The 24,412-nt window shown below is 40.5% G+C and overlaps 1 protein-coding gene across 2 annotated transcripts in view; it reads left to right on the top strand.

The window, feature by feature from the left end:
• The first annotated feature begins 750 nt into the window (after positions 1-750).
• The window catches only part of LOC131955142 (monocarboxylate transporter 12-B), a 59,961-nt gene continuing 36,299 nt past the window's right edge, over positions 751-24,412 (top strand). Inside the window, exon 1 of one of the 2 annotated variants that reach the window (XM_059319130.1) lies at positions 751-903. The gene's annotated coding sequence lies outside the window, so the exon portion shown is untranslated. Of the gene's footprint in view, positions 904-18,568; positions 18,622-24,412 lie in introns of those variants that run through there. The other variant, XM_059319132.1, reaches the window with a different exon arrangement.

Here is a 24,412-nt window from a genome sequence, read left to right as displayed (position 1 = left end):
AAGTTTCGAGTTCAAATCCTATGGCAGATAAAGCTCGATCCCTTCCAACTCTAAAAACTTAAGAACGAAGAAGAACTTTTTCCAGGAATAATAATTGCTACATTTTTAAAAACTAAAATAATCGCATTTTGTGTCGTGTTTTTGAAATGGTTTTTTTAATGATTGTATATATATATATATATATATATATATATATATATATATATATATATATATATATATATATATATATATATATACACACACACTGGTGTTGTTTTTTTAAATCAATTTCAGAAAGTTTTGGGTCAAGTAACACTTGTCCATTTGAACTTTCAAAAAAATTTCAGGCGTCTCTCTGGGATGGGGGGGGGGGGTGTGCAACTGGGTCTTCCCCTCTCTCGGTGCACGTTCACCGCCCTACCTCCATAGATAAAAATTAAAGAAATATATATTTTATATAAGAAATATGTACTAAACCAGTGTTCGCCTTCCCCAGTAATGTTTAATGCGACATCCCCTCCTCTCCCAACTAGACAAAATTATATAAAATGTTTTTAGCAATGAGCACATGATAACTGAAAACAAAATCTGTTTAAAAAATACTTAGCGTTTATCATTTCAATTTTCGTGTTAGAAATACTCCAGTTACCTTTGCCTAGTTGTTTTCTCCATTTGTGTAAAGCCACGCAGTCTTGTGGCGTGTCAGTACAGCAAGCGTTTAACGCCACAAGTACGGTAACGCTGATCAATGACCTACTTTCCGCCCGATGTTATTGCGGTGAATGGGGGGAAAATTGCTCGTGATTATTCAACACCCAGCGTAACGGATGGTGATGTTCAGTGATGTGTGACGGAGAGTGTTGCATGTGTTGGTGTACTAGCGAGTACTGATCTAGTGGGCAGTGTGCTGAGGCTGAGAAGGTGAGTAACTTGAGATTTTTCTCTTGATTAAGGCCGTTAGAGAAAGTAGGTTAACAATCAGCTGATCTGTCAGCTGTTGTATCTTCACTGTCGACCTCGAGGGCAGGTACAGGCTTGTCTGTTGACTGCAGCTGACTGGAGGTTTAGTTGACTGGAGGTTTAGTTGACTGAAGGTTTAGTTGACTGGAGGTTTAGTGACTTGAGGTTTAGTTAACTGAAGGTTTAGTTAGCTGGAGGTTTAGTTAACTGGAGGTTTAGTTGACTGGAGGTTTAGTTGACTGGATGTTTAGTTGACTGGATGTTTAGTTGACTGGAGGTTTAGTGACATGAGGTTTAGTTAACTGAAGGTTTAGTTAACTGGAGGTTCAGTTGACTGGAGGTTTAGCTGACTGGAGCTTTAGTTGACTGAAGGTTTAGTTGACTGGAGGTTTAGTTGACTGAAGGTTTAGTTGACTGAAGGTTTAGTTGACGGAAGGTTTAGTTGACGTGAGGTTTAGTTAACTGGAGGCTTTTAGTTGACTGGTAATTTGACTGGCTTTGAGTTCGGTTGATATACTCTAAGACAGTCTATCTGTGTACTTCATTTAGGCTAGCGGTCGTTAAATTATTTTATTTATTTAACACATTTTCTTGGCTTTTAGAAATGTTTTGAATGGTATTTAGTTATCTGTTGAGTTGTTACAGTAACTAGATGGCTACCGGTCAACCCTAAACACTAAACAAGTATAATCTGGCCTAACACGAACGTGTCCGTGACTATATCAAACAACGTGCTTATTGGTTAGCCACGCCCACCCGCACGCTTACACCGGTAAGAGTCGGTGTAAGCGTTACTGTGAAAACTAGAATCAGTGTCTTAGGGTATGGTTTGACCTCACGTGCAGTCGCCCCACTTAATTATATAGTCTGTAGGTATGGCTAATTGACTGTCAGCCATTTAAATACGATTCTGTAGAGAACTTTATTCGCTCAACTACCATCTTTATGTCTCACAATATCAGCTATATAGATCTATAACCATCCTTTCAATACCATCCTTCCTCTTTCAATACCATCCTTCCTCTGTAATTATTTGTTCGTTTTTTTCTCCGGGTCTGACCCATTTATAGCTTAGGGGAGTAGCTAGTGCTATGACCTGGGGAGTAGCTAGTGCTATGATCTGGTAGGGAGTAGCTAGTGCTTGACCTGGTAGGGGAGTAGCTAGTGCTATGACCTGGTAGGGGAGTAGCTAGTGCTATGACCTGGTAGGGGAGTAGCTAGTGCTATGACCTGGTAGGGGAGTAGCTAGTGCTATGACCTGGTAGGGGAGTAGCTAGTGCTTGACCTGGTAGGGGAGTAGCTAGTGCTATGACCTGGGGAGTAGCTAGTGCTATGACCTGGTAGGGGAGTAGCTAGTGCTATGACCTGGTGGGGGAGTAGCTAGTGCTATGACCTGGTAGGGGAGTAGCTAGTGCTTGACCTGGTAGGGGAGTAGCTAGTGCTATGGCCTGGGGAGTAGCTAGTGCTTGACCTGGGGAGTAGCTAGTGCTATGACCTGGTAGGGGAGTAGCTAGTGCTATGACCTGGGGAGTAGCTAGTGCTATGACCTGGGGAGTAGCTAGGGCTATGACCTGGGGAGTAGCTAGTGCTATGACCTGGGGAGTAGCTAGTGCTATGACCCGGTAGGGGAGTAGCTAGTGCTATGACCTGGTAGGGGAGTAGCTAGTGCTATGACCTGGGGAGTAGCTAGTGCTATGACCTGGGGAGTAGCTAGTGCTATGACCTGGTAGGGGAGTAGCTAGTGCTATGACCTGGGGAGTAGCTAGTGCTATGACCTGGGGAGTAGCTAGTGCTTGACCTGGGGAGTATCTAGTGCTATGACCTGGTAGGGGAGTAGCTAGTGCTATGACCTGGTAGGGGAGTAGCTAGTGCTATGACCTGGGGAGTAGCTAGTGCTATGACCTGGTAGGGGAGTAGCTAGTGCTATGACCTGGTAGGGGAGTAGCTAGTGCTATGACCTGGTAGGGGAGTAGCTAGTGCTTGACCTGGTAGGGGAGTAGCTAGTGCTATGACCTGGTAGGGGAGTAGCTAGTGCTATGACCTGGGGAGTAGCTAGTGCTTGACCTGGGGAGTATCTAGTGCTATGACCTGGTAGGGGAGTAGCTAGTGCTATGACCTGGGGAGTAGCTAGTGCTATGACCTGGTAGGGGAGTAGCTAGTGCTATGACCTGGGGAGTAGCTAGTGCTATGACCTGGTAGGGGAGTAGCTAGTGCTATGACCTGGGGAGTAGCTAGTGCTTGACCTGGGGAGTATCTAGTGCTATGACCTGGGGAGTAGCTAGTGCTTGACCTGGGGAGTAGCTAGTGCTATGACCTGGGGAGTAGCTAGATCGGTTGTATATGTCCATGTTTTTTTTGTTGTTGTAAAACTTGAGATGCTGTAAATAGATTTGCAAAATGTCGGTTTTTCAAAAATGCTAATGAACTGGTTAAATTTGTTTTAAAGTTATTTATAAGTGTAGCAGTCTATTCATCAAGTGTAGAAGGGAGGGGGTGGAGGGGGGATTGAGAGGCGATAGAAACAGTTTCAACAGCCACGCCAGGTGTTGAGCTGTTGTCCAGAAGCTGTTTACTTTCATCCTATGACGTCACACATCCACCTGCCCCAACATCGTTTGTCTATTTTATTTTTACCTCTGTGTCGTATTGACTTCCGTTTAGTTTTTTTATTAGCTGGTTGTTTTTTTTTTGTTTTCTTTCACGTTTTTTTCACAAGTTTCTTCTGTGAAAAACATTAATCTATTTTTAGACAATCTGCTTATCTCGATTTACCCTATATTTGATATCTTTAAGTCGGTCACTGGCCATGGCCTTGGGCACATGTCACTTATGTAGGGAACTCGCGTATCGAAATGGTGCTATATTATTAGACGTTTGAGTTATTAGGGAACTCGCATAATGTTGCTATATTATTAGACATCTGAGTTATTAGGGAACTCGTGTAATGTTAATACATTATTAGACATCTGAGTTATTAGGGAACTCGCGTATTTTAATTTTGCTAAATTAATAGACATTTCTTCAGATGTGTGGGGAAGTAACGTAATTTTACGTTGTTAAATATTTTATTGTTGCCTTTACCATTTAACTCACCCCCACCCCCCCCCTCCCCCCACACACACACCTCTAATTTCTCTCTCATTAATTTTTAAAATTGTCGCTCGATTTTTGCCGTCCTGTGGAATTCCATGGTGTTACCTGATATCCTTGTGAGGGGGTGGGTATTTTCCTTGGTATTCATCCGCCCCTCCCCCCCACCCTGTTTACATGTGGTGGCCGGAAAGAACCGCAACGGAAAAAAGCGCAACGGAAAAAAGCGCAAAACAAAAAGCGCAACGGAAATAAGCGCACACGGAAAAAAGCGCAAAGAGAAAAAAGCGCACACGGAAAAAAGCGCAAAGAGAAAAAAGCGCAAAAAGAAAAAAGCGCACACAGAAAAAAAGCGCAAACAGAAAAAAGCGCACACGGAAAAAAGCGCAAAGAGAAAAAAGCGCACACGGAAAAAAGCGCAAAGAGAAAAAAGCGCAACGAGAAAAAAGCGCAAAAAGAAAAAAGCGCACACAGAAAAAAGCGCAAACAGAAAAAAGCGCAAACGGAAAAAAGCGCAAACAGAAAAAAGCGCAAAAGGAAAAAAGCGCAAACAGAAAAAAGCGCACACAGAAAAAAGCGCAAACGGAAAAAAGCGCAAACGGAAAAAAGCGCAAACAGAAAAAAGCGCACACAGAAAAAAGCGCAAACAGAAAAAAGCGCAAACGGAAAAAAGCGCAAACAGAAAAAAGCGCACACAGAAAAAAGCGCAAACGGAAAAAAGCGCAAACAGAAAAATGCGCAAACAGAAAAAACAACTAAAAATGTGCAAAAGAGAAATTTAGCACAAATACCTATATCGACTAGATGACACATTTATACATGACTATTAGGGCTGCTGTAAGAGTGTCGTGTTTGATACGTGAACTACTACCATTTAAAGCGTACCACTACCATGTGCATTCCCATCACCACGATACAGGCGATAATCGCTTTACACAATGCCTATTATTTTCTTGGTCAATAATTATTCAACTACTATTCTCGTATTAATAAACATAAAACTATCCTTGATATCGACATTACACGAAGTATCTCTCACATTCTCCCTAGTCCGAACTACCTAGCTTGCATACCATAACTACCCGTTCCTATGGCAAAACTTCACTCTCTTTCATCCGCGTCATCTAACATGCATTCGTCATATCTCTCATATCTCTCGCAACAACATTCATTCGCACCAAAATAACAATTATGTATTTAATATTATTTCACATCATAGCGCACTTACCTACCTACCTACTACCTACCTACCTACCCACCTACACGCTTAACCACCTACCCTCCTACACACCTACCTACCTACCTAGTAGCGCTTCTCATACAAAGTTAAAAGAGTTCGTCTCTGATCTAGTTCTGGTTGAGTCTGCCCCGCTGCCGGGGTCAAAGGTTAGAACGTGCCGGAAGTAGAACTTGTGGATCGGACACGGTGTTGTTGTGGTTTGGTAAAGTTGTGGGATGCTGCAGTAAGCTGGAAGCCACATCTCAGGGGTGTGGAAGCTGCAAGTCTAAAGTTTGGGAGCTGTGTTCAAGTTTTCAACTACAGGAGCTGTACGCCAGCTGTATGCAAGTCACCAGCTGTGGCAGCTGTATAAGGTCTCTAGACATGTCTTGTCGAGTACCAGCTTCGAGTCATCCACCCCCCCCCCCCCAGTGTTTATTACGATTTTGAATGCTACGGAAGCAAGATCACCCTCTCCCCCTGACGAAATAGGAAGAAATAATTTTATGGAAAATATTTACTCTAACAAGTGGGGGCAATGTATATTATATTTTCTGTATAGATTGTATTTTTTCGTCATTAAGCCCACGAGTGGTGGTAAGGGGTGGGGGGGGGGGGTTGGATGTGCTATGTAGGTGGGGGGGGGGGGGGCGTGCCACCACGGAGAAATGCTTGAAATAAAAACTGTTTATAAACGACCATTGCTTTTAATACAGGAAAAAAAAAGAAATTTGGTGCTTACTTTCTTTATACTTAAAATGTTTCTTTTATTCATTGAACCCCGTAATACAGCTAAAACATGCTTTTTTTACCTACCTATTTTGCCACCCACCCTCCCTCATACATCTTTTTAGGACGCCTCGGTCTGCCCCCCCCCCCCCCCTCTTGTAGCTACACCACCACCACCCAGCCCTTTCATTAAAATAAATTTGTTGAAACATGATCGAGCCACCGTCTCTAGAGATGCTCCACCGGATGTACTTTTACTTGGCTGGCTCCCATACGGACCTCCAAGAGGTATTGATGGGAATAAATTTGTGATGAAATTAATGTGTGACACGGTCGGCTTAATGTGACATCTTCTGTTAATTGTAGTACGTGTGCTGAATGTGGTAGCTTGTGTTACACGCTGTATGTATATCGTGGTCGTTATACGGGCGAGCTGATGGGAGGTGGGGTCGTCATGGTAGGTGTTAATGGGTGGGTTTAGGGAGATGTCGTGGCTACATGCGCATTGGCTAGTGGCTACATGTTCAATGGCTAGTGGCTACATGTTCAATGGCTAGTGGCTATATGTTCAATGACTAGTGGCTACATGCTCATTGGCTAGTGGCTACATGTTCAATGGCTAGTGGCTACATGTTCAATGGCTAGTGGCTATATGTTCAATGACTAGTGGCTACATGCTCATTGGCTAGTGGCTACATGTTCAATGGCTAGTGGCTACATGTTCAATGGCTAGTGGCTACATGTTCAATGGCAAGTGGCTACATGTTCAATGGCTAGTGGCTACATGTTCAATGGCTAGTGGCTACATGTTCAATGACTAGTGGCTACATGCTCATTGGCTAGTGGCTACATGTTCAATGGCTAGTGGCTACATGTTCAATGGCTAGTGGCTACATGTTCAATGGCTAGTGGCTACATGTTCAATGGCTAGTGGCTACATGTTCAATGGCTAGTGGCTATATGTTCAATGACTAGTGGCTACATGCTCATTGGACATATGGCTACATGTTCAATGGCTAGTGGCTACATGTTCATTGGGCTTATGGCTACATGCTAATTGGGCTTATGGCTACATGCTAATAGGGCTTATGGCTACATGCTAATTGGGCTTATGGCTACATGCTAATTGGGCTTATGGCTACATGCTAATTGGGCTTATGGCTACATGCTAATTGGGCTTATGGCTACATGCTAATTGGGCTTATGGCTACATGCTAATTGGGCTTATGGCTACATGCTAATTGGGCTTATGGCTACATGCTAATTGGGCTTATGGCTACATGCTAATTGGGCTTATGGCTACATGCTAATTGGGCTTATGGCTACATGCTAATTGGGCTTATGGCTACATGCTAATTGGGCTTATGGCTACATGCTAATAGGGCTTATGGCTACATGTTAATTGGGCTTATGGCTACATGCTAATTGGGCTTATGGCTACATGCTAATTGGGCTTATGGCTACATGCTAATTGGGCTTATGGCAACATGTTAATTGGGCTTATGGCTACATGCTAATTGGGCTTATGGCTACATGCTAATTGGGCTTATGGCTACATGCTAATTGGGCTTATGGCTACATGCTAATTGGGCTTATGGCTACATGCTAATTGGGCTTATGGCTACATGCTAATTGGGCTTATGGCTACATGCTAATTGGGCTTATGGCAACATGTTAATAGGGCTTATGGCTACATGCTAATTGGGCTTATGGCTACATGCTAATTGTGCTTATGGCTACATGCTAATTGGGCTTATGGCTACATGCTAATTGGGCTTATGGCTACATGCTAATTGGGCTTATGGCTACATGCTAATTGGGCTTATGGCTACATGCTAATTGGGCTTATGGCTACATGCTAATTGGGCTTATGGCTACATGCTAATTGGGCTTATGGCTACATGCTAATTTGGCTTTTGCCTACACTACACTTCCTGTGTTCTAGCGGCTACTAGTAGGAGTGGATAGCTGAGTTTGCAAGCTGTTAGCTTGGTAATATATTCTTAATGTTTTTAGAATGTTTAATTTTAGTTAGCTGTATGTTACAGTAGACTGTTTTTTGTTGTTTTTTTTTTTGCTTTATTGAACCTTACTTTTACTAATGACAAGCAAAAAAAAAAAAAACAGAAAAGATCATTTTCGGTTGCTCCAAAGAAATGAACAGCGAAAAAAAAAAACACGAATATTTTAAAATTATTTATATTAATTTATTTCGGCAATAAAGTTTGAAACAAACTAACTAGACATTTGAACTGGCCACCTCACTACTCAGCTAGGAACATGTTTGAACACACATCACTATGTCTACCATCACTATGATGTGTAGGTTTGATTAGCTTGAAAGGCGATTGTCCAGCGACCGTAATTAGATTACCATTGTGTCCACAAGACGAGGGGTGGGATCAGAGACGTAGCCAGGGAATGGCGGGTGGGGCATCCCCGGGCGTCGACCTTAAGGGGGCTTTCAATTGGGTGGAAAAATAAATTTAAAAATAAACTTTTTTTTGAGGTGCATTTTAAGAAAATAGAATGCTACTTGGCTGAGGGGGGGGGGGGGGGGGGGGAGAGGGGTTCATTTTTCGCTAACGTGAACAAATATTCAAATATTGAGGGGGGGGGGCGCAAAATTTATAGTTTGCCCGGGCGCCGAAATGGGTTGCTACGCCTCTGGGTGGGATCGGAGATGACGAATATAGTGAGTGGGAAGTGCCATGTGTCTAGTCTCAATCTAACATCAACTTTCTATAATCTCCGTCTAACATCAGCTTGTAACAAAAATATGCGGGATATCTTAATGAGCAATATGTGCGGGATATCTTAATGAGCATCAACATCAATGTGTGTTGTTGTTGCAGGCTGTGGCACAACCACGTGAATATTTTTGTGGTGTTGGTGGTTTTTGTGTGGTGTTGGTGGTGTTTGTGTGGTGTTGATGGTGTTGGTGTGGTGTTGATGGTGTTGGTGTGGTGTTGGTGGTGTTGGTGTGGTGTTGGTGGTGGAGGTTGTTTAACATGTGATCGTGTTGGAATGTATGTGTGTGTATGTTTGTGTGTGTTTGTGTTTGGGCATGTATGTGTGTGTATGTTTGTTTGTGTTTGGGCATGTATATGTGTGTATGTGTTTATGTCTTGAGGTGTTTGTCTAACCGTGTGTGTAATGAATATTGCTTGTGCTCGTGTGTGTGTGGGGGGGGAGTATGTATTTTTGTTTATACGTTTATGTGAGAGTAACTGTAACCGTGTGGTATATATATATATATATATATATATATATATATATATATATATATATATATATATATATATATATATATATATATATATATATATATATATATATATATATATATATATATATACACGTGTGTGTGTGTGTATTTATGCATGTGAATTTATGTGTGTTCGTGTGGCCGTGTGTATATTGACCAGGTCTAAACGTAGCAACGGCCCGTCAATGTTTATGTAATGTCCGCTGCTCTAATGGCACCACACATTAATTTTGACCTCTTCCCAACAGCTATACCCCCCACCCCACCCCCTCCACCCACACAACCCCCGCACATCCCACACAAACACACACACAAATATTCCCGAGGCTGAAGCTTTAATGAGAGTTATCTTCACATAATACACCCCCAACCCCCACCCCCACCTTGATGTCTTTCGCGATGTTTTCGTCTGGAAAAAAAAGACGCGAAACGGAACCAATGCTAAATTAACACATCATTATTACCATCCGGAGTTTATACAATTTGTTGTGAACATTTATTTTCTGTTCGCCTTGGGCAGTTCGTTTCTAGATTCTACATCCACTTTTTGTAGCAGTCTGTCTCTAGATTCTACATCCACTTTTTGTAGCAGTCTGTCTCTAGATTCTAGATCCACTTTTTGTAGCAGTCTGTCTCTAGATTCTAGATCCACTTTTTGTGAGCAGTCTGTCTCTAGATTCTAGATCCACTTTTTGTAGCAGTCTTTCTCTAGATTCTAGATCCACTTTTTGTAGCAGTCTGTCTCTAGATTCTAGATCCACTTTTTGTAGCAGTCTGTCTTTAGATTCTAGATCCACTTTTTGTAGCAGTCTGTCTTTAGATTCTAGATCCACTTTTTGTAGCAGTCTGTCTTTAGATTCTAGATCCACTTTTTGTAGCAGTCTGTCTTTAGATTCTAGATCCACTTTTTGTAGCAGTCTGTCTTTAGATTCTAGATCCACTTTTTGTAGCAGTCTGTCTTTAGATTCTACATCCACTTTTTGTGAGCAGTCTGTCTATAGATTCTAGATCTAGTTTTTTTAGCAGAACTAACATCGCTTTTGACGCCTGCAATGTTTACTGACCTCATTTTTTGGCCATCTTTCTCACATTATCGAATTTAGGTCGTTTTAGAAAATTACAAGTTAATTAAGTGACAGAATCACACCAAAAAAATAATTTAAAACTTGACTTATTGATGACAGAAAAGACAATTATTTTTGTCATTATCAATTATCAATGTAACAAATGAAGCAGATGTTTGTTGTGGAAGTACCCCATCATTTAATCTAATAGAACGGCTGAGCTGCGGTCCTGTTATGTAAAGTACACGTTTCTTTGTTTGAAGAAATCGATTGGTGCGCTACCGTTCTAATTATAGAAGCCTCAGCTGTTTTAACGCGTGCATAAAGACGTTCAAATCTGTTGAGAGCTGGTCTGGTCAAGGGTTAGAGTAAATAAACTGGGGGGGGGGGGGGGGTTTGGTGGGATGAGGGGGTATGGGCTAATAGGGTTGGTTGGTGGGTGGTTGGTGGGATGATGGGGTAAGGGCTAATAGGGTTGGTTGGTGGGATGATGGGGTAAGGGCTAATAGGTAATGGTTGGTAATAGGGATGGTTGTTTGGGATGAGTGGGATAATAAGGGTCAATTAGCTTAGAAAATTAGGTTAATTAATGCTTGATTACAGTTTTGCTTATGTGATGTCATTACACAGTCAGCTGTGATAAGCGTCATTCTTACTTACTTACTTAATCTTCATCACTCCCTGTGGAGTATAGGGCAACAACAAATCTCCGCCATTCCACCCTGTCCTGGGCGAGCCACTTTAGTTCATGCCAGTAAAACAATTTCTCTTGAATTAATCAACATTTGCTGATGAAATAAGAAATGCGTCGGTGAAAGAATTTTGTATTTATTTACTTTGCCAAAGTCTGACACAAACCTGACATTCTAGCCTGGCTTTGGCTGTCAGATCGGCCATCAGACGTGGCTTCATAAGAACGCTAACTGGCAATTTTCTGGAGTTTCTGAGACAAAGAAATCTGGCAAGTTGTTTTTATTTTTTGACGTAAAGCCAATTGATATTCACTTGAATACAATCGTGGGTGGTATTTTCTTAGTGATCGCCATTCAGTGGGTAAATGGTTGTGGGGGGGGGGGGGTATGGTAGGGTGGGGGTGGGGACATGGTAGGGTGGAGGACAAGGTAAGGTGCGGGAAATGGTAGGGTGGGGACATGGTAGGGTGGGGGAAATGGAAGGGTGAGGGAAGTGGTGGGGTGGAGGTATGGTAGGGTTGGTTATATGGTAGTGTGGGGAGGGGGACATGATAGGGTGGAGGAGATAGTCATGCCCTGAATGCACTACAATATTTATTAATTAATGAAGCAAATATATCAATTAGACGGTTTTAGCTAGTTTGTTGGAAATTTGTACCCGACTATTTTTCCGACGTAAAAAGTTACTTGCTGATTTTATTTAAAACACTTAATGTACATATCTTGCTGCTTTTTTTAAAAAGTAATAATAATAATAACAACGGAAGAGTAAAGAAGAAAGGAATAGACAGATGAAAGCCAGAGAAAGAGTTCCGGTGTATTGTATTGAGATGTGGGTCCGTAAATAGCTCAACTCCTAGCTTGGGTCCTAAAATATCGAGATTAGTTTCTCCATCTGGAATTTTCTGGAACTGTGGAACTAATCGATTGTAAACATATGAAGATTTTGTCCTGCCCCTCCCACCATCACGAACACTCCCCCCCCCCACCTTACTGCCCCACCCCCACCCCATCAGCCTACCCTACCGACTAAGTCCTCTGCCTCACCCACCTCATTACCCAGCCTCACCACATCCTTCTGTCCACACCCACCCCATCCACACTCACTACAAAACATCCGCCTGCCCCCACTCACTCACCCCATCCCCACCCACAACAAAAACATCCGCCTACCCCCTCCCCTCACCATTTCCACGCACGACACATCTTTCTGTCCCCACCCACCCCATCCCCACCCAGAACAAAACATCCGCCCGCCCTCCCCACCCCGTACAACGTCTTGTGGACATACGAGTAATCTACTTACGGTCAACGGACAATCGCCTTGTTCTTTCCTTCATTTCACATCGATCTGAGATCGTTGTTGATGGGGGGGGGGGGTGGTCTTATGGGAAACATAGCTGGCTAAACACAAAGTTACATATTGTGTACAGCTAAATAGAAAGTCACAAATAGTGTAGAGCTAAATAGAAAGTCACATTGTATAGCCAAAAAGTCACAATAGTGTAGAGCCAAAAAGTCACAATAGTGTAGTGTTGTGGCATGACTTATGGACAATGGTCAAGATTGAATGATGTACCAACCACGTTTGGCCTTAGGTACAAAAAAAGGAAATAAGGTGTTCACTAAAACGCCAGATAAAAGGAATAAAGCTAGCTTCTTCTTCTTCTTCGTTCTTAATTATTTGTGTTGAAGGGGATCGAGATTTATCTGCCAGTGGGTTTGAACTCGAGACTTTGTTCGAATTTATCAACCATGAGCTTTTTGCCGACTCGACCACGCCTCCAACACAATTAAGCGTTACGTGTCAACTGGTTATGCGCCATTGAGGCTATTGACTCCGATTTCAGCCTGCTTTTCTTTTTGGATTTGCTTCCATAGGCTTTGTCCAACCAAGAACAAACTACAAGGCAGCAGTTGTTTAATTTTGGAGTTGTCCCTCCTAAAAGAGTGGCTGTCCCCAGCTAACGAGCCTCATCTGCCCGAGGGTTCGAACTCGAGACTTTTCGGTTTAGCAACCATGAGCTTTACCGACTCGACCACGCCGACATAAAGCTAGCTATGTCGGCGTATTCGGCTTGCCAATTTTAAATTTTACTAAAAGAATAACGTAACATTCAACGGCCGTGTTATATTATATTTCCCTATTGCACATAATCCACATAATCCACTTTAAAAAACACCTTACGTGTAACGTAATTTAATATTCAGCTTTTATCAATGGCGGTACCAAGCTTTACGTGAAGCTCATCTATATATAGATCTAGCCTTCAACCATGTGACACTTGATCCATTCACAACGGAAGTGACCTGAGTCTAAATATAACTCTTCATTCCCATAACATAGTTTGAAGTCAGCTTTTTGTTTTAAGATCCTTTTGTACATCGAGCGCTAGAGCGTGGTTAGATCACTTGTGATCTACACAAATATGGATTTTTTTTTTTTGGTTGGTTTTTTTTTATTACTAGAGGCAGCAGAATTTGATGTTTAGACTAGCTGGAGTTAAACTCATATAACCGTGTTTTTTTTCCCTGCTGGTGTGAACACATCTTTAATCTCTGTTGTTTTTTTTTTAAAATGTTTTAAAGGGTGGAATTAAAGCTATCTTTTCTCTATTTATATTCTTAATCCTAATTTCATCCTAGCTCTTTCCTTCGCATAAATACCAGTGGGTTTTTTTTTCTTAAGTATTCAAAACGTTAGGCAAAGTAAGGGCGGCTGGGCATAGTGTTGACTACACTAACCCTAACCCTTCACATTTCAAGGTCACAGAAACAGGTTTAAAACTGATGCAGAATTGATTTTTAGGCTGGTGTTAAAATCACATTGATAGTGTTTTTATTTTCTTGCTGTTGTGAACACATCTCTTGGTTGCTTTTTTAAACGTTTCATTTCTTTATTCTTAACACTAATTTCACCCTAACGCTATCCCAATACGTTAAGGAAAATAAAGGCGGCTGGGCATAGTGCTGACCACATTATCCCTTTTTATGCCGAGGTCATAGAAACAAGTGAACTCTACTTCAATTTCCCCATAGACCGTCAGGTTTGAAAGGGAACTTTACTAAGCAATGGAGTTTCCTGATAAAACTTAAAAGTACCACATTTTGTAATAAAATATGAGCGTTTTTGCTTTTACTTATCCGTCTGTAAGAATAAACATAAATCTATAAAGAAATAAATGACTAAAACTGGATTACATGTAGGATTCTCTGTTAGTGGATATAAACCCACAATCTTAAACCCACAATCTTAAACCCACAATCTTTAACCCACAATCTTAAACCCACAATCTTAAACCCACAATCTTAAACCCACAATTTTAAACCCACAATTTTAAACCCACAATCTTTAACCCACAATCTTAAACCCCCACCCAGACATTGTGTGACGTCATGACGTACCTTGTGATCGGCTGTGAAATGGATCGATGAGAAACCTGAGGCAGTAGCTAGAACAGGTGTGCTTACATCATCTTACCTGTGGGATGACGTCACCGCTAGGCATGACCTGACGAGTACACTTGCTTGAAGCGTGAGTGGGACGGAAGCTTAAAGTCAGATCAGAGGGGTTTGGTGATGTGATGGGGGGGGGGGGGGGGAGAGAGAATGGATGGTGTGTCGTAGGTGGTGACACACCTGTGTCAGGTCAGGCACTGATCCAGGTGTGCGTGTTTCATAGGATGATCCCAGCTAGCGTGAGTAAGTGAGGGAGGGAGGGAGTGAGTTGATGAGGAAGGTAGGGAGGGAGTGAAGAAGTGAGGGGGTGAGTGAGAAAGAACGCGAATGAGTAAGTCTGTGAGTGAGTGGGTGAGTGAGTGAGTGAGTGAGTGAGTGAGTGAGTGAGTGAGTGAGTGTCAGAGTGAGTAAATGAGCGAGGGGTGAGCGAGAAAGCGACTGAGTGAGTCTGTGTGTTAGTTGGTGAGTAAGTAAATGAAGGAGTGAGTGAATGAGTGAGGGAGGGAGTAAGAACGCGAGTGAGTGAGTGAGTGATTGAGTGATCGCATATTTTGTTCATTATCAAACGGACTTCTTGTTCTACACTTTTATGGTTCGTTCTTTTATAAGATCTTATGTACTGACAGTTGGCAGATGATGGGGGGAGGGTGGGGGGTTTGACGTTGTCCATTGGTACTTGTACTGATTGTATATTGATTGGTGGTTAATAGGGTTATATGTTGATAAGTGGCTGTTACTGTGAATAGTTAAAAATTGTAAAATGATCGATGTTGTAAAACAGATTTCTTGTTTACATGGTGTCATATAAAATGTTCCATTCTGGGACAAAATCACGAAATGTTTCTGCTAAACTTAAAAATAATATTTTTCAATAGAGTCCTTTCATATGACGTCACGTCCGTTCGTGATACCTACGCCCGCCGCCACAGTGGTGTACATCAGACGTAAACACAATCAGCTGTTCGCCAGCGCTGGACGTGTTCACCAGCGCTGTACGTGTTCACTGTATGTAAAGAACCGCACCCGCGGAAAAGGAAAAATACGTTAAAAAACTTGAACTCTTAGGAATTGAAGATCCTTATACTGTTATTGACAGTTTCGTATAAATAAATATGTGGACAAAATTTCTAAATAAAAATACTGTTAGTAATACTGTTTGCGTTTAGAGTTAAAGTAGCTGAATCTGATCAAATGCAGTTCTCGATACTTTGTTTCAGGTAAGGACAGTAAAATAATAAACTTCATTTTAATTATAAAAGATAACTATTAATAAAACAAATATGCTCGACCTTCACAAATACTAATAGTAAAAGACAAAGTCAAAGGTAATAATAAGAATAATAAGATCTAATAGTAGGCCTAATACCTGGCTCCGCTGGGTAGACATAGAATCTAGAATCTACTTCTTTACTTAAATTTAATTACTTTAGATCTACATTCGATTCAAAATACACCCATAATAAATCAAAAGTAGTCATAATAGGCCTAATAAAGCATTTAATTGTCTCTAAGATCTAAAATCGCGCTCTATTATCTAATCATTTTTTTAGCAAACGAAATTTTCTGAAATTGAAATGGATTGTATGACTAGACTTAGATCTAGAATCTGCTACTTAAATTAAATTGTAAAAACTTTATACAAGCATGTAGTTGATATTATTGTAGTAGAAGGCTTTAATAAATTACTAAGGCCTACCTACTTTGTTGTCTTTTTACAGCAATATGTAATCTGATACTGGACTGAGTTTAATTAAATTCAAATTCATATCTAGTAATTGGTCTACTAAGTTTTTGTAGCCTAGTAGTACAATCTAGATCATACCAGCCAACAACAAATAACCACATTATTATTATTTGGTTAATGATTAGGCTAATTTTTTTTTAAAAATCCACTGTTTATAAAAGAAACAAATCAAGCTAGAAACATTATAAGTGAGATGGTTTAGAATAATAACAATGGACCCAGTCTACAATTGATACAATTGCAGGTCTACATAGGGCCTACAGTCTAGTAGTTTACAGTAGGCACCTAGTGTGTAGCTAGTATACTAGTGTGTAGCTTATAAACGGAAAAAAAGTCACAGGAAAAAAAAACACAGAAAAAAAGTCACAGTTTTTGCTAGGAAAAAAAGTCACAGAAAAAAAGTCACAGTGGAAAAAATTTTTTGGAAAAAAAGTCACAGAAATAAAGTCACAGAAAAAAAGTCACAAAAATATTTTTAGAAATATTTTTTTTATTTGTTTAGAATTGTAAAATTTTGTATGTTTATTGTTGTGGGTTGTATTTTTTTATAGCATAAATTATTTATAGACGTTAAAAGCATTATGGTTTATAACAATTGTAAGTAAAAATACTCTAATATAATTTACACAACAATCTCAACTTTTGTTACGTATTTAGTTAAAAACGCGCTAGAAAATTTAATTATAAAAGAAATTTAGGCAAATTTTGCCGTAGGCTATTCTCTGGTCAGCCTCTCCTCAGTAGGCATTGTCCGAACATATTTTGTGTTGTTGACGTCATGCGTCAACGACAGCATTTGAACCTTGTCGGCTTTCTTTTTTTATCCTAAGTGTTGTTATGTAATGAGCGTGATAAATGTGGGCAGTAAAGGTGGTTGAACTAAACATCTAAACATAACTATTGTGGCCATGAGTTGAGGGCAGCAAGTCAGACGAACTTACCATTTCACGGTAATTTAATGTTGGTATTTAAAAAAAAAAAACAGGATTAAAACCGTGGACTTTGGAGCATTCTATTAAACGCTACTAATCTTAAGTTTAAAATAATTACAATCTACATACTTCATACTAAATATTTTTAGATGAATTATAAAAATTCCTATGCGTATACAGCCTACACACATTACATTACATTTAATTAATCCTAAGTTAATTTGCACTCTCTGAATATTTAATACATAAAAGTATTAAAAAGTATCATGCAAATATATATTTGTGACTTTTTTTCCTGTGACTTTTTTTCCTGTGACTTTTTTTCCTGTGACGTTTTTTCTGTGTTTTTTTTTCCTGTGTTCTTTTTCCTGTGACTTTTTTTCCTACAATCGTGTAGCTGTCCAGAGTTAAGATTCTTAATGCCTTAATGCTTTCCCCTGATAAGCCATGTGTGCTATAAATGACATAACATGACACCGAGGTGAGAAGTGTTGAGGGGAGAGCATTGGGACTTTCCCCTTTGTTCTCCCTGCTGGGCCCTGAGGGTCAAAATTATATAAGAAATACTATCTCTGTGGGGCTGGGTATCACGGAGGTGAGACATTTTCAGGGGAGGGCAGGGCAGACTCTTCTTAGGTTTTATTGTGGGCTAGATACAGGTGGGGGCAGCCATCATGAGGGTTGAACGTCAGTATTAATGTGTCTGATTACTTCCCTGCTGGATTATAAGGGTCTTAAATTGTATAACATGCTACCCAGATTGGTTATTACCCATGGATTATATTAGCCGTTGTAGTGTGGGTTTTGTAGGAGTTAAGTGGTCTCACGTTTGCTACAGTAGATAAACTATAATATATTACTGCATTTGATCAGCTTCGTCTACTTAAACTCTAAACGCAAACGGTATTACTAACAGTATTTTTATTTAGAAATTTCGGTCACATATTTATATTATCCACGAAACTGTCAATAACTGTATAAGGATCTTCAATTCCTAAGAGTTCAAGTTTTTTAACATATTTTTCCTTTTCCGCGGGCGCGATTCTTTACATACGGTGAACACGTACAGCGCTGGTGAACACGTCCAGCGCTGGCGAACAGCTGATTGTGTTTACGTCTGATGTACACCACTGTGGCGGCGGGCGTAGGTATCACGTGATTTAGGTCACGTGTTTGCAAGGACTCTATAAATCTCGTGTCTTTTAAGATTTTCAGATCGATGGCATTTGGTTATAAAATACTGTAAAACATGTTTGAAAATAAAGTTAAAATGAAAACAAAATTATTATTATTATTGAAAAGAGAATAAAGAATAAAATAGACTGGTTGGTAAACCCGATCATGTCATTAGCTGGTCTAAATTTTCATTTTCGCACCAACAACGGGAAAAAAACAAATGGCGCGCTTTCGTGTGCAACTTCCGTTTGGCCTGAATGAAAACAAAGATGGCGGAAGTTTGACCAATGATGATGTCCATTAAGTGTGAGTTGTCTAATGCTATGTTCCTTTTTGTTGATAGTTTTTAAGTTGCAGGCCAAGCGTATTTAATTCTGTGTTGTTGTTTTTTTATGTTGTAAAACTTAGCTTTGGGTGGGTTTTTTAATTACTAGATCTATATTAGCCACACCCACATTACTTTTTCTATCATCGTCTAAAATAGTCTAAATAAAACTTAAAATGTAGTACCGGCGTTTTCTCTCCAAGAACCGATTTCAATCGCTACACGAGCAGTGTAAAGATGTCTTGTTACTCTGTTTATGAGAAAATAGGATGTTTATTGCGATTTATAAAATATTTTTTGTGTAAGAATTTATAACATTTCGAATTATAGTTTTAGGCCAGTTTGTGGTATAGAGTAGCCTGCCCTACGCCCCACCCCTCCCCCGAGATATAACTTCCATATAAATTATATATTTTAACTATTTTAACCAGCTTCAACTTCGGAAATTTAAGTTCGCCCCCCCCCCTTCCCCGAAAAACTCAAGCGCCCCCACCCACGTGTTGTGACTTTACCCACAGTTATTATAGACGTGTATCACTAGTGTTTGGGTTCAGTTTAGGTTAGGGTCAACCATAGTGTTTTCTCCCGGTACCAGCGAGGGCAAGAATGTGGCGGTGTGGCAGGTAGCGCTACCTATGCCCTGGCACACAGGTGTTGTCTGGCACCGTGTTGGTAAAATGACACCAGTGGCATCATGGTGTCACGTGTCGTCTTGACATTTCTAGATGGCAAGTTTCTGTAGTCTGTGTTGACGTCTGGTCACGTGATGTGTAGCTATTATTAGAAACACAAGAAGAAATTTGCTTACCCCCCCCCCGGATCTTTGTATCTTGTTTAACACACACCTCTGGAATTGTTTACCCCCCCCCCCCCGGGATCTTTGTATCTTGTTTAACACACACCTCTGGAATTCGATACCTCCAGATAGGCGATACAGCTTCGTATCGATATCTGGTTTTATGTATCGCAATTAAGGTTTAAGTTAAGGATAAATCTAATGTTAGGGTTACTGCAGTGGTAAGAACTTGGTTAGGACGAGTAGAAGTGGGTTTTTTTTCACCAAACGTTGGGGGGTAACCTTAGCCTGAACCCAGACCCCCGTGTTTCTTCCAGGCATCTCTTCGGAGAGTCTACCCCCCCCCCCCCCCCAACAAAATGGAATTTATATAGGAAATATATACTTTTAACAGTGTCCGCCGCCCCCCCCCCCTCCCCGGAAATTTTAGTCCGTCTCCCTCCCCCCGAAAATTTCAAGTGCCCACCCTTCCCCCCCCCCTTCCCCCGGAGAAAAAAGTCTGGAAGAAACACTGCGAGACTCTAACCCCTGCCCTAATACCGATACCATCCAAAAGTACTGATACGTTACTGTATCGTCCAGCTTGCGTAACGATAATAGCAACAAAATAGCATCGATTCTGCCCTACCGGAGAATGTAGGTGTACCAAAATCTCTAAAGTTGGTGTAAGATTGCATGAGGAACGTAACATGGACCAGATGTGCGGGTGTTTGTGTTTGTCAGCGTCAGAGGCGTAGTTAGGGGAGGGCGGGGAGGGCGGCCGCCCCGGGCGCCGACCCTAGGGGGGCGCCAAAAGGGGTAAAAAATAATTTTAAAAGCTCATTTTAAGCTGCAGTTTTGAATTATAAACAGTCAAAGTAAAGAAATTTAACGGCTGAGAGCCTTTACATACTGATTTAACTGTTTTCCACCTTGATTGAGTAACTGTAAAACGTATATCCTTAAGAAACAGTGACCGAAAAACCGCTTTCTAGCTTCCTAGATGGGGGGGGGGGGGGGGCGCTTTTTCAAAGACTAAAATCGTAAAAATTCACACCGGAATGACTCAAAAAAGAAACCCATTGTACTAAAGCGTATTGTGTAATATAAAAAAGAGTGACGTTTAAAATCGGCTCTACCTTTTTGTCCAAGATGGTCATGGTGGGGTGGGGGCGCTTTTTCACCATAAAAAAACGCAGGATTTGTACTGGATAGGTTACTAGATAACTCTTTTAACACTTACAAAAGAGATCAATTGTATTAAAACTTAATGTACGATTTCACTACTTAGTTTTGCTAAGTAATAACGCGACTAGTTCTTTGTAAGATTCTTAAGATTCTCTCTACTTCAACGTAAGAGATCAGATACTTTTACTTGATCACTTCATTAAAGAGAACTAAATATCACGGATTCTTGTATCGCTACTCGTTCGATAAAATAGCAGACTGTCAAAGCGGGTGGGTGTAAAGCGAAACTCTTTGCCAAAATTTTAAGAGAAAATTAGTATATTGTACTGAATAGATGATTTTTTATTCATTTTTTCATAGCACTTTGGTTAACCTAAGTGATAATTTAAAATTGTAATATAGGTCTACTATTATCGAAATTGTTCTAAAGACACGACCAAAAGTAGACCAAATCGGGTTGCACCTTCTACAAAGTACACTCTAAAGCAGTGGTTCTTAACTTTTTGGAGTACCGAGCCCCACCAGTTTTATATGCGCAATCACCGAACCCTTCTTAATAGTTGTATCGTCCACATTGACAAAATCCGATCGTGAATCATATGAGTCGGGTGTGTCTTGACCTCCGCGGAAGCCCTGAGACTGAATTACCAATCCTCTTGGGTTCGATGGAACCCACTGTTCTAAGCTCTTTTGATTTTCTTCTTTTTCTTCGTTTTGGCTTCATAAGGAGCATAGACGTAGGCAACACTTCGTCAACTCACTTGATTGTTATGTTGTTATGGAGATCGAACCCGAATAATCCAGCCTCCATCATCTCCATTTCAAACGATTTCCTTCAGGACTTATTTAGTCTTTTTCTCTTCCTCTTTCCCCGCGGACTTCACAATAGCACCTGCATAGTGATGTTATTTTCTGTCTTTCTCATATTATGCCCTTACAACCACCTTTTCATTCTCCACTGTCTTTAACCTAACTCCGAGTCATATAGTAAAAGAGACATCATATTTAGCTATGAGTCCTGATTGAATTGTTTTGACAATGCATTTGAATTCCACATCAACTTAGAATGTTAACACTCATATTATCGCCGCTAAAATTCTAATCTGAATGTGATGGACTGTTGCAAACACACACACACACACACACACACACACATATATATATATATATATATATATATATATATATATATATATATATATATATATATATATATATATATATATATATATATATATATATATATATATATATATATATATATATATATATATATATATATATATATATATATATATATATATATATATATATATATATATATATATATATATATATATATATATATATATATATATATGGGGGCGCCAGACTGAAAGTTCGCCCCGGGCGCCGGGAGGGGTCGCTACGCCTCTGGTCAGCGTGCATGTAGGTCAAAGGTTAACGCCCGGAACGTACTGCCTAAACTCACGCGGGGTGCAAGCAAAACAAAAACATTACATCCTGTGCACAACTGGCCTAATTTCAAGACAGAAAGACGTGGATTTAAATCTGTTGTGCTTTCTGTTTTGCTACACCCACGAAAGTTCGACGTGAATATTGTGATGGATAGGTCCTGTTTCATACAGGTCATTTAGTGTAGGTCATCTAGTCCAGGTCATTTTGTACAGGTCGTTGGTACAGGTAGTTTAAGACAGGTCATTTAGTGTTGGTCGTTTAGGACATCTGATAGACTTTCAGTAACTGTTAGCTGTGGCTTTATCAAGTCTTAGGTGACCGATAGATCAGTAGATCGTTCACTGTAGCACCCACAGTCAAATGCAGTAGAGAGTTTAGAAACGCCGATGTTGGGTAGACCTTATTTATATGAGCTTACAACTCCAGATGGATTAGTTCTGTGTTGTGTGGTTTTTATGTTCACAATTAACTTAGATTTTTTGTGTGGTGTTTTATGTTTTTCGTTTGAAATGCCTCTGCTCATCCATTCGCTTTCAGTCTTATCCACCCACACAAACTTTTTTTCTTTGTTTTTTTTTCTCTGTGCTCTCTCTCTCTCTCACTCTCACTCTCTCCCCCCCTCTCTCTCTCTCCCTGTCTCTCTATTTCTCTCCCCCGCCCTTTAGAACTAACCCTGCAGCTATCATTAAATTCCAGCTTTCTTCCCTGTTTGTGAACCGTCATTTTCTCCCCGTAAACAATGTATAAATAACCCGTGTTATATAACAGAATCCGCCTAACCCATTGCTATATAACAGTGGCCATTGCTATATAACTGTAACCATTTATACAGGAGTCATTACTATATAACAGCAATCACTAACCACTTCTGTAGTGCTCAAACCACCAACCCCCATCTCTATGAGACCAGGAACAACCCATATATCCCCGCTATTTAACCACCAACCCCTGCTATATGACACGACCCAATCTGTCTACTCTATATCACCAACCCCTGGTCTATATCACCAACCCCTGCTCTATATCACCAACCCCTGGTCTATATCACCAACCCCTGCTCTATAATACAAACTATGCTCTATAACACCAACCCCTGCTCTATAATACAAACTATGCTCTATAACACCAACCCCTGCTCTATAATACAAACTATGCTCTATAACACCAACCCCTACTCTATAATACAAACTATGCTCTATAACACCAACCCCTGCTCTATTATACAAACTATGCTTTTAAACACCAACCCCTTCTCTATAATACAAACTATGCTCTATAACACCAACCCCTACTCTATAATACAAACTATGCTCTATAACACCAACCCCTGCTCTATAATACAAACTATGCTCTATAACACCAACCCCTGCTCTATAATACAAACTATGCTCTATAACACCAACCCCTACTCTATAATACAAACTATGCTCTATAACACCAACCCCTGCTCTATTATACAAACTATGCTTTTAAACACCAACCCCTTCTCTATAATACAAACTATGCTCTATAACACCAACCCCTACTCTATAATACAAACTATGCTCTATAACACCAACCCCTTCTCTATAATACAAACTATGCTATATAACACCAACCCCTGCTCTATAATACAAACTATGCTCTATAACACCAACCCCTGCTCTATAATACAAACTATGCTCTATAACACCAACCCCTACTCTATAATACAAACTATGCTCTATAACACCAACCCCTGCTCTATTATACAAACTATGCTTTTAAACACCAACCCCTTCTCTATAATACAAACTATGCTCTATAACACCAACCCCTACTCTATAATACAAACTATGCTCTATAACACCAACGCCTTCTCTATAATACAAACTATGCTCTATAACACCAACCCCTTCTCTATAATACTAACTATGCTCTATAACACCAACCCCTTCTCTATAATACAAACTATGCTCTATAACACCAACCCCTTCTCTATAATACAAACTATGCTCTATAACACCAACCCCTTCTCTATAATACAAATTATGCTTTATAACACCAACGCCTGCTCCATAACGCCATACCCTGCTTTGCCAACCCCCTCCTGTAGCACCAACCCCCTCCTGTAGCACCAACCCCCTCCTGTAGCACCAACCCCCTCCTGTAACGCCAACCCCCAGCCTTTACCTTGAATATTTTCACGTGGCCAAACCCTGTGATGTTCTGGTGTAATTTTTTGGTCCACTTCTCTCTGGCACCCGATATGCCAGGACATGCGTGGGCAGGTTCTAAGACTTGCCGACCTGCATGTGGGTTTATTCCTGGTACCTTCAGCTAAACAGGGCAGGTTTTTTCTGTAGTTTAACATTCGTGAACAAGTGTGTCCT

The sequence above is a fragment of the Physella acuta genome, unplaced genomic scaffold, assembly GCF_028476545.2.
Source record: "Physella acuta isolate Inbredline_101_S28 unplaced genomic scaffold, ASM2847654v3 ptg001057l, whole genome shotgun sequence".
In the NCBI taxonomy this organism is placed as follows: domain Eukaryota; kingdom Metazoa; phylum Mollusca; class Gastropoda; family Physidae; genus Physella; species Physella acuta.
The sequence above is the reverse complement of the archived record's forward strand: the minus strand, read 5'-3'. Positions and strand labels throughout refer to the sequence as shown.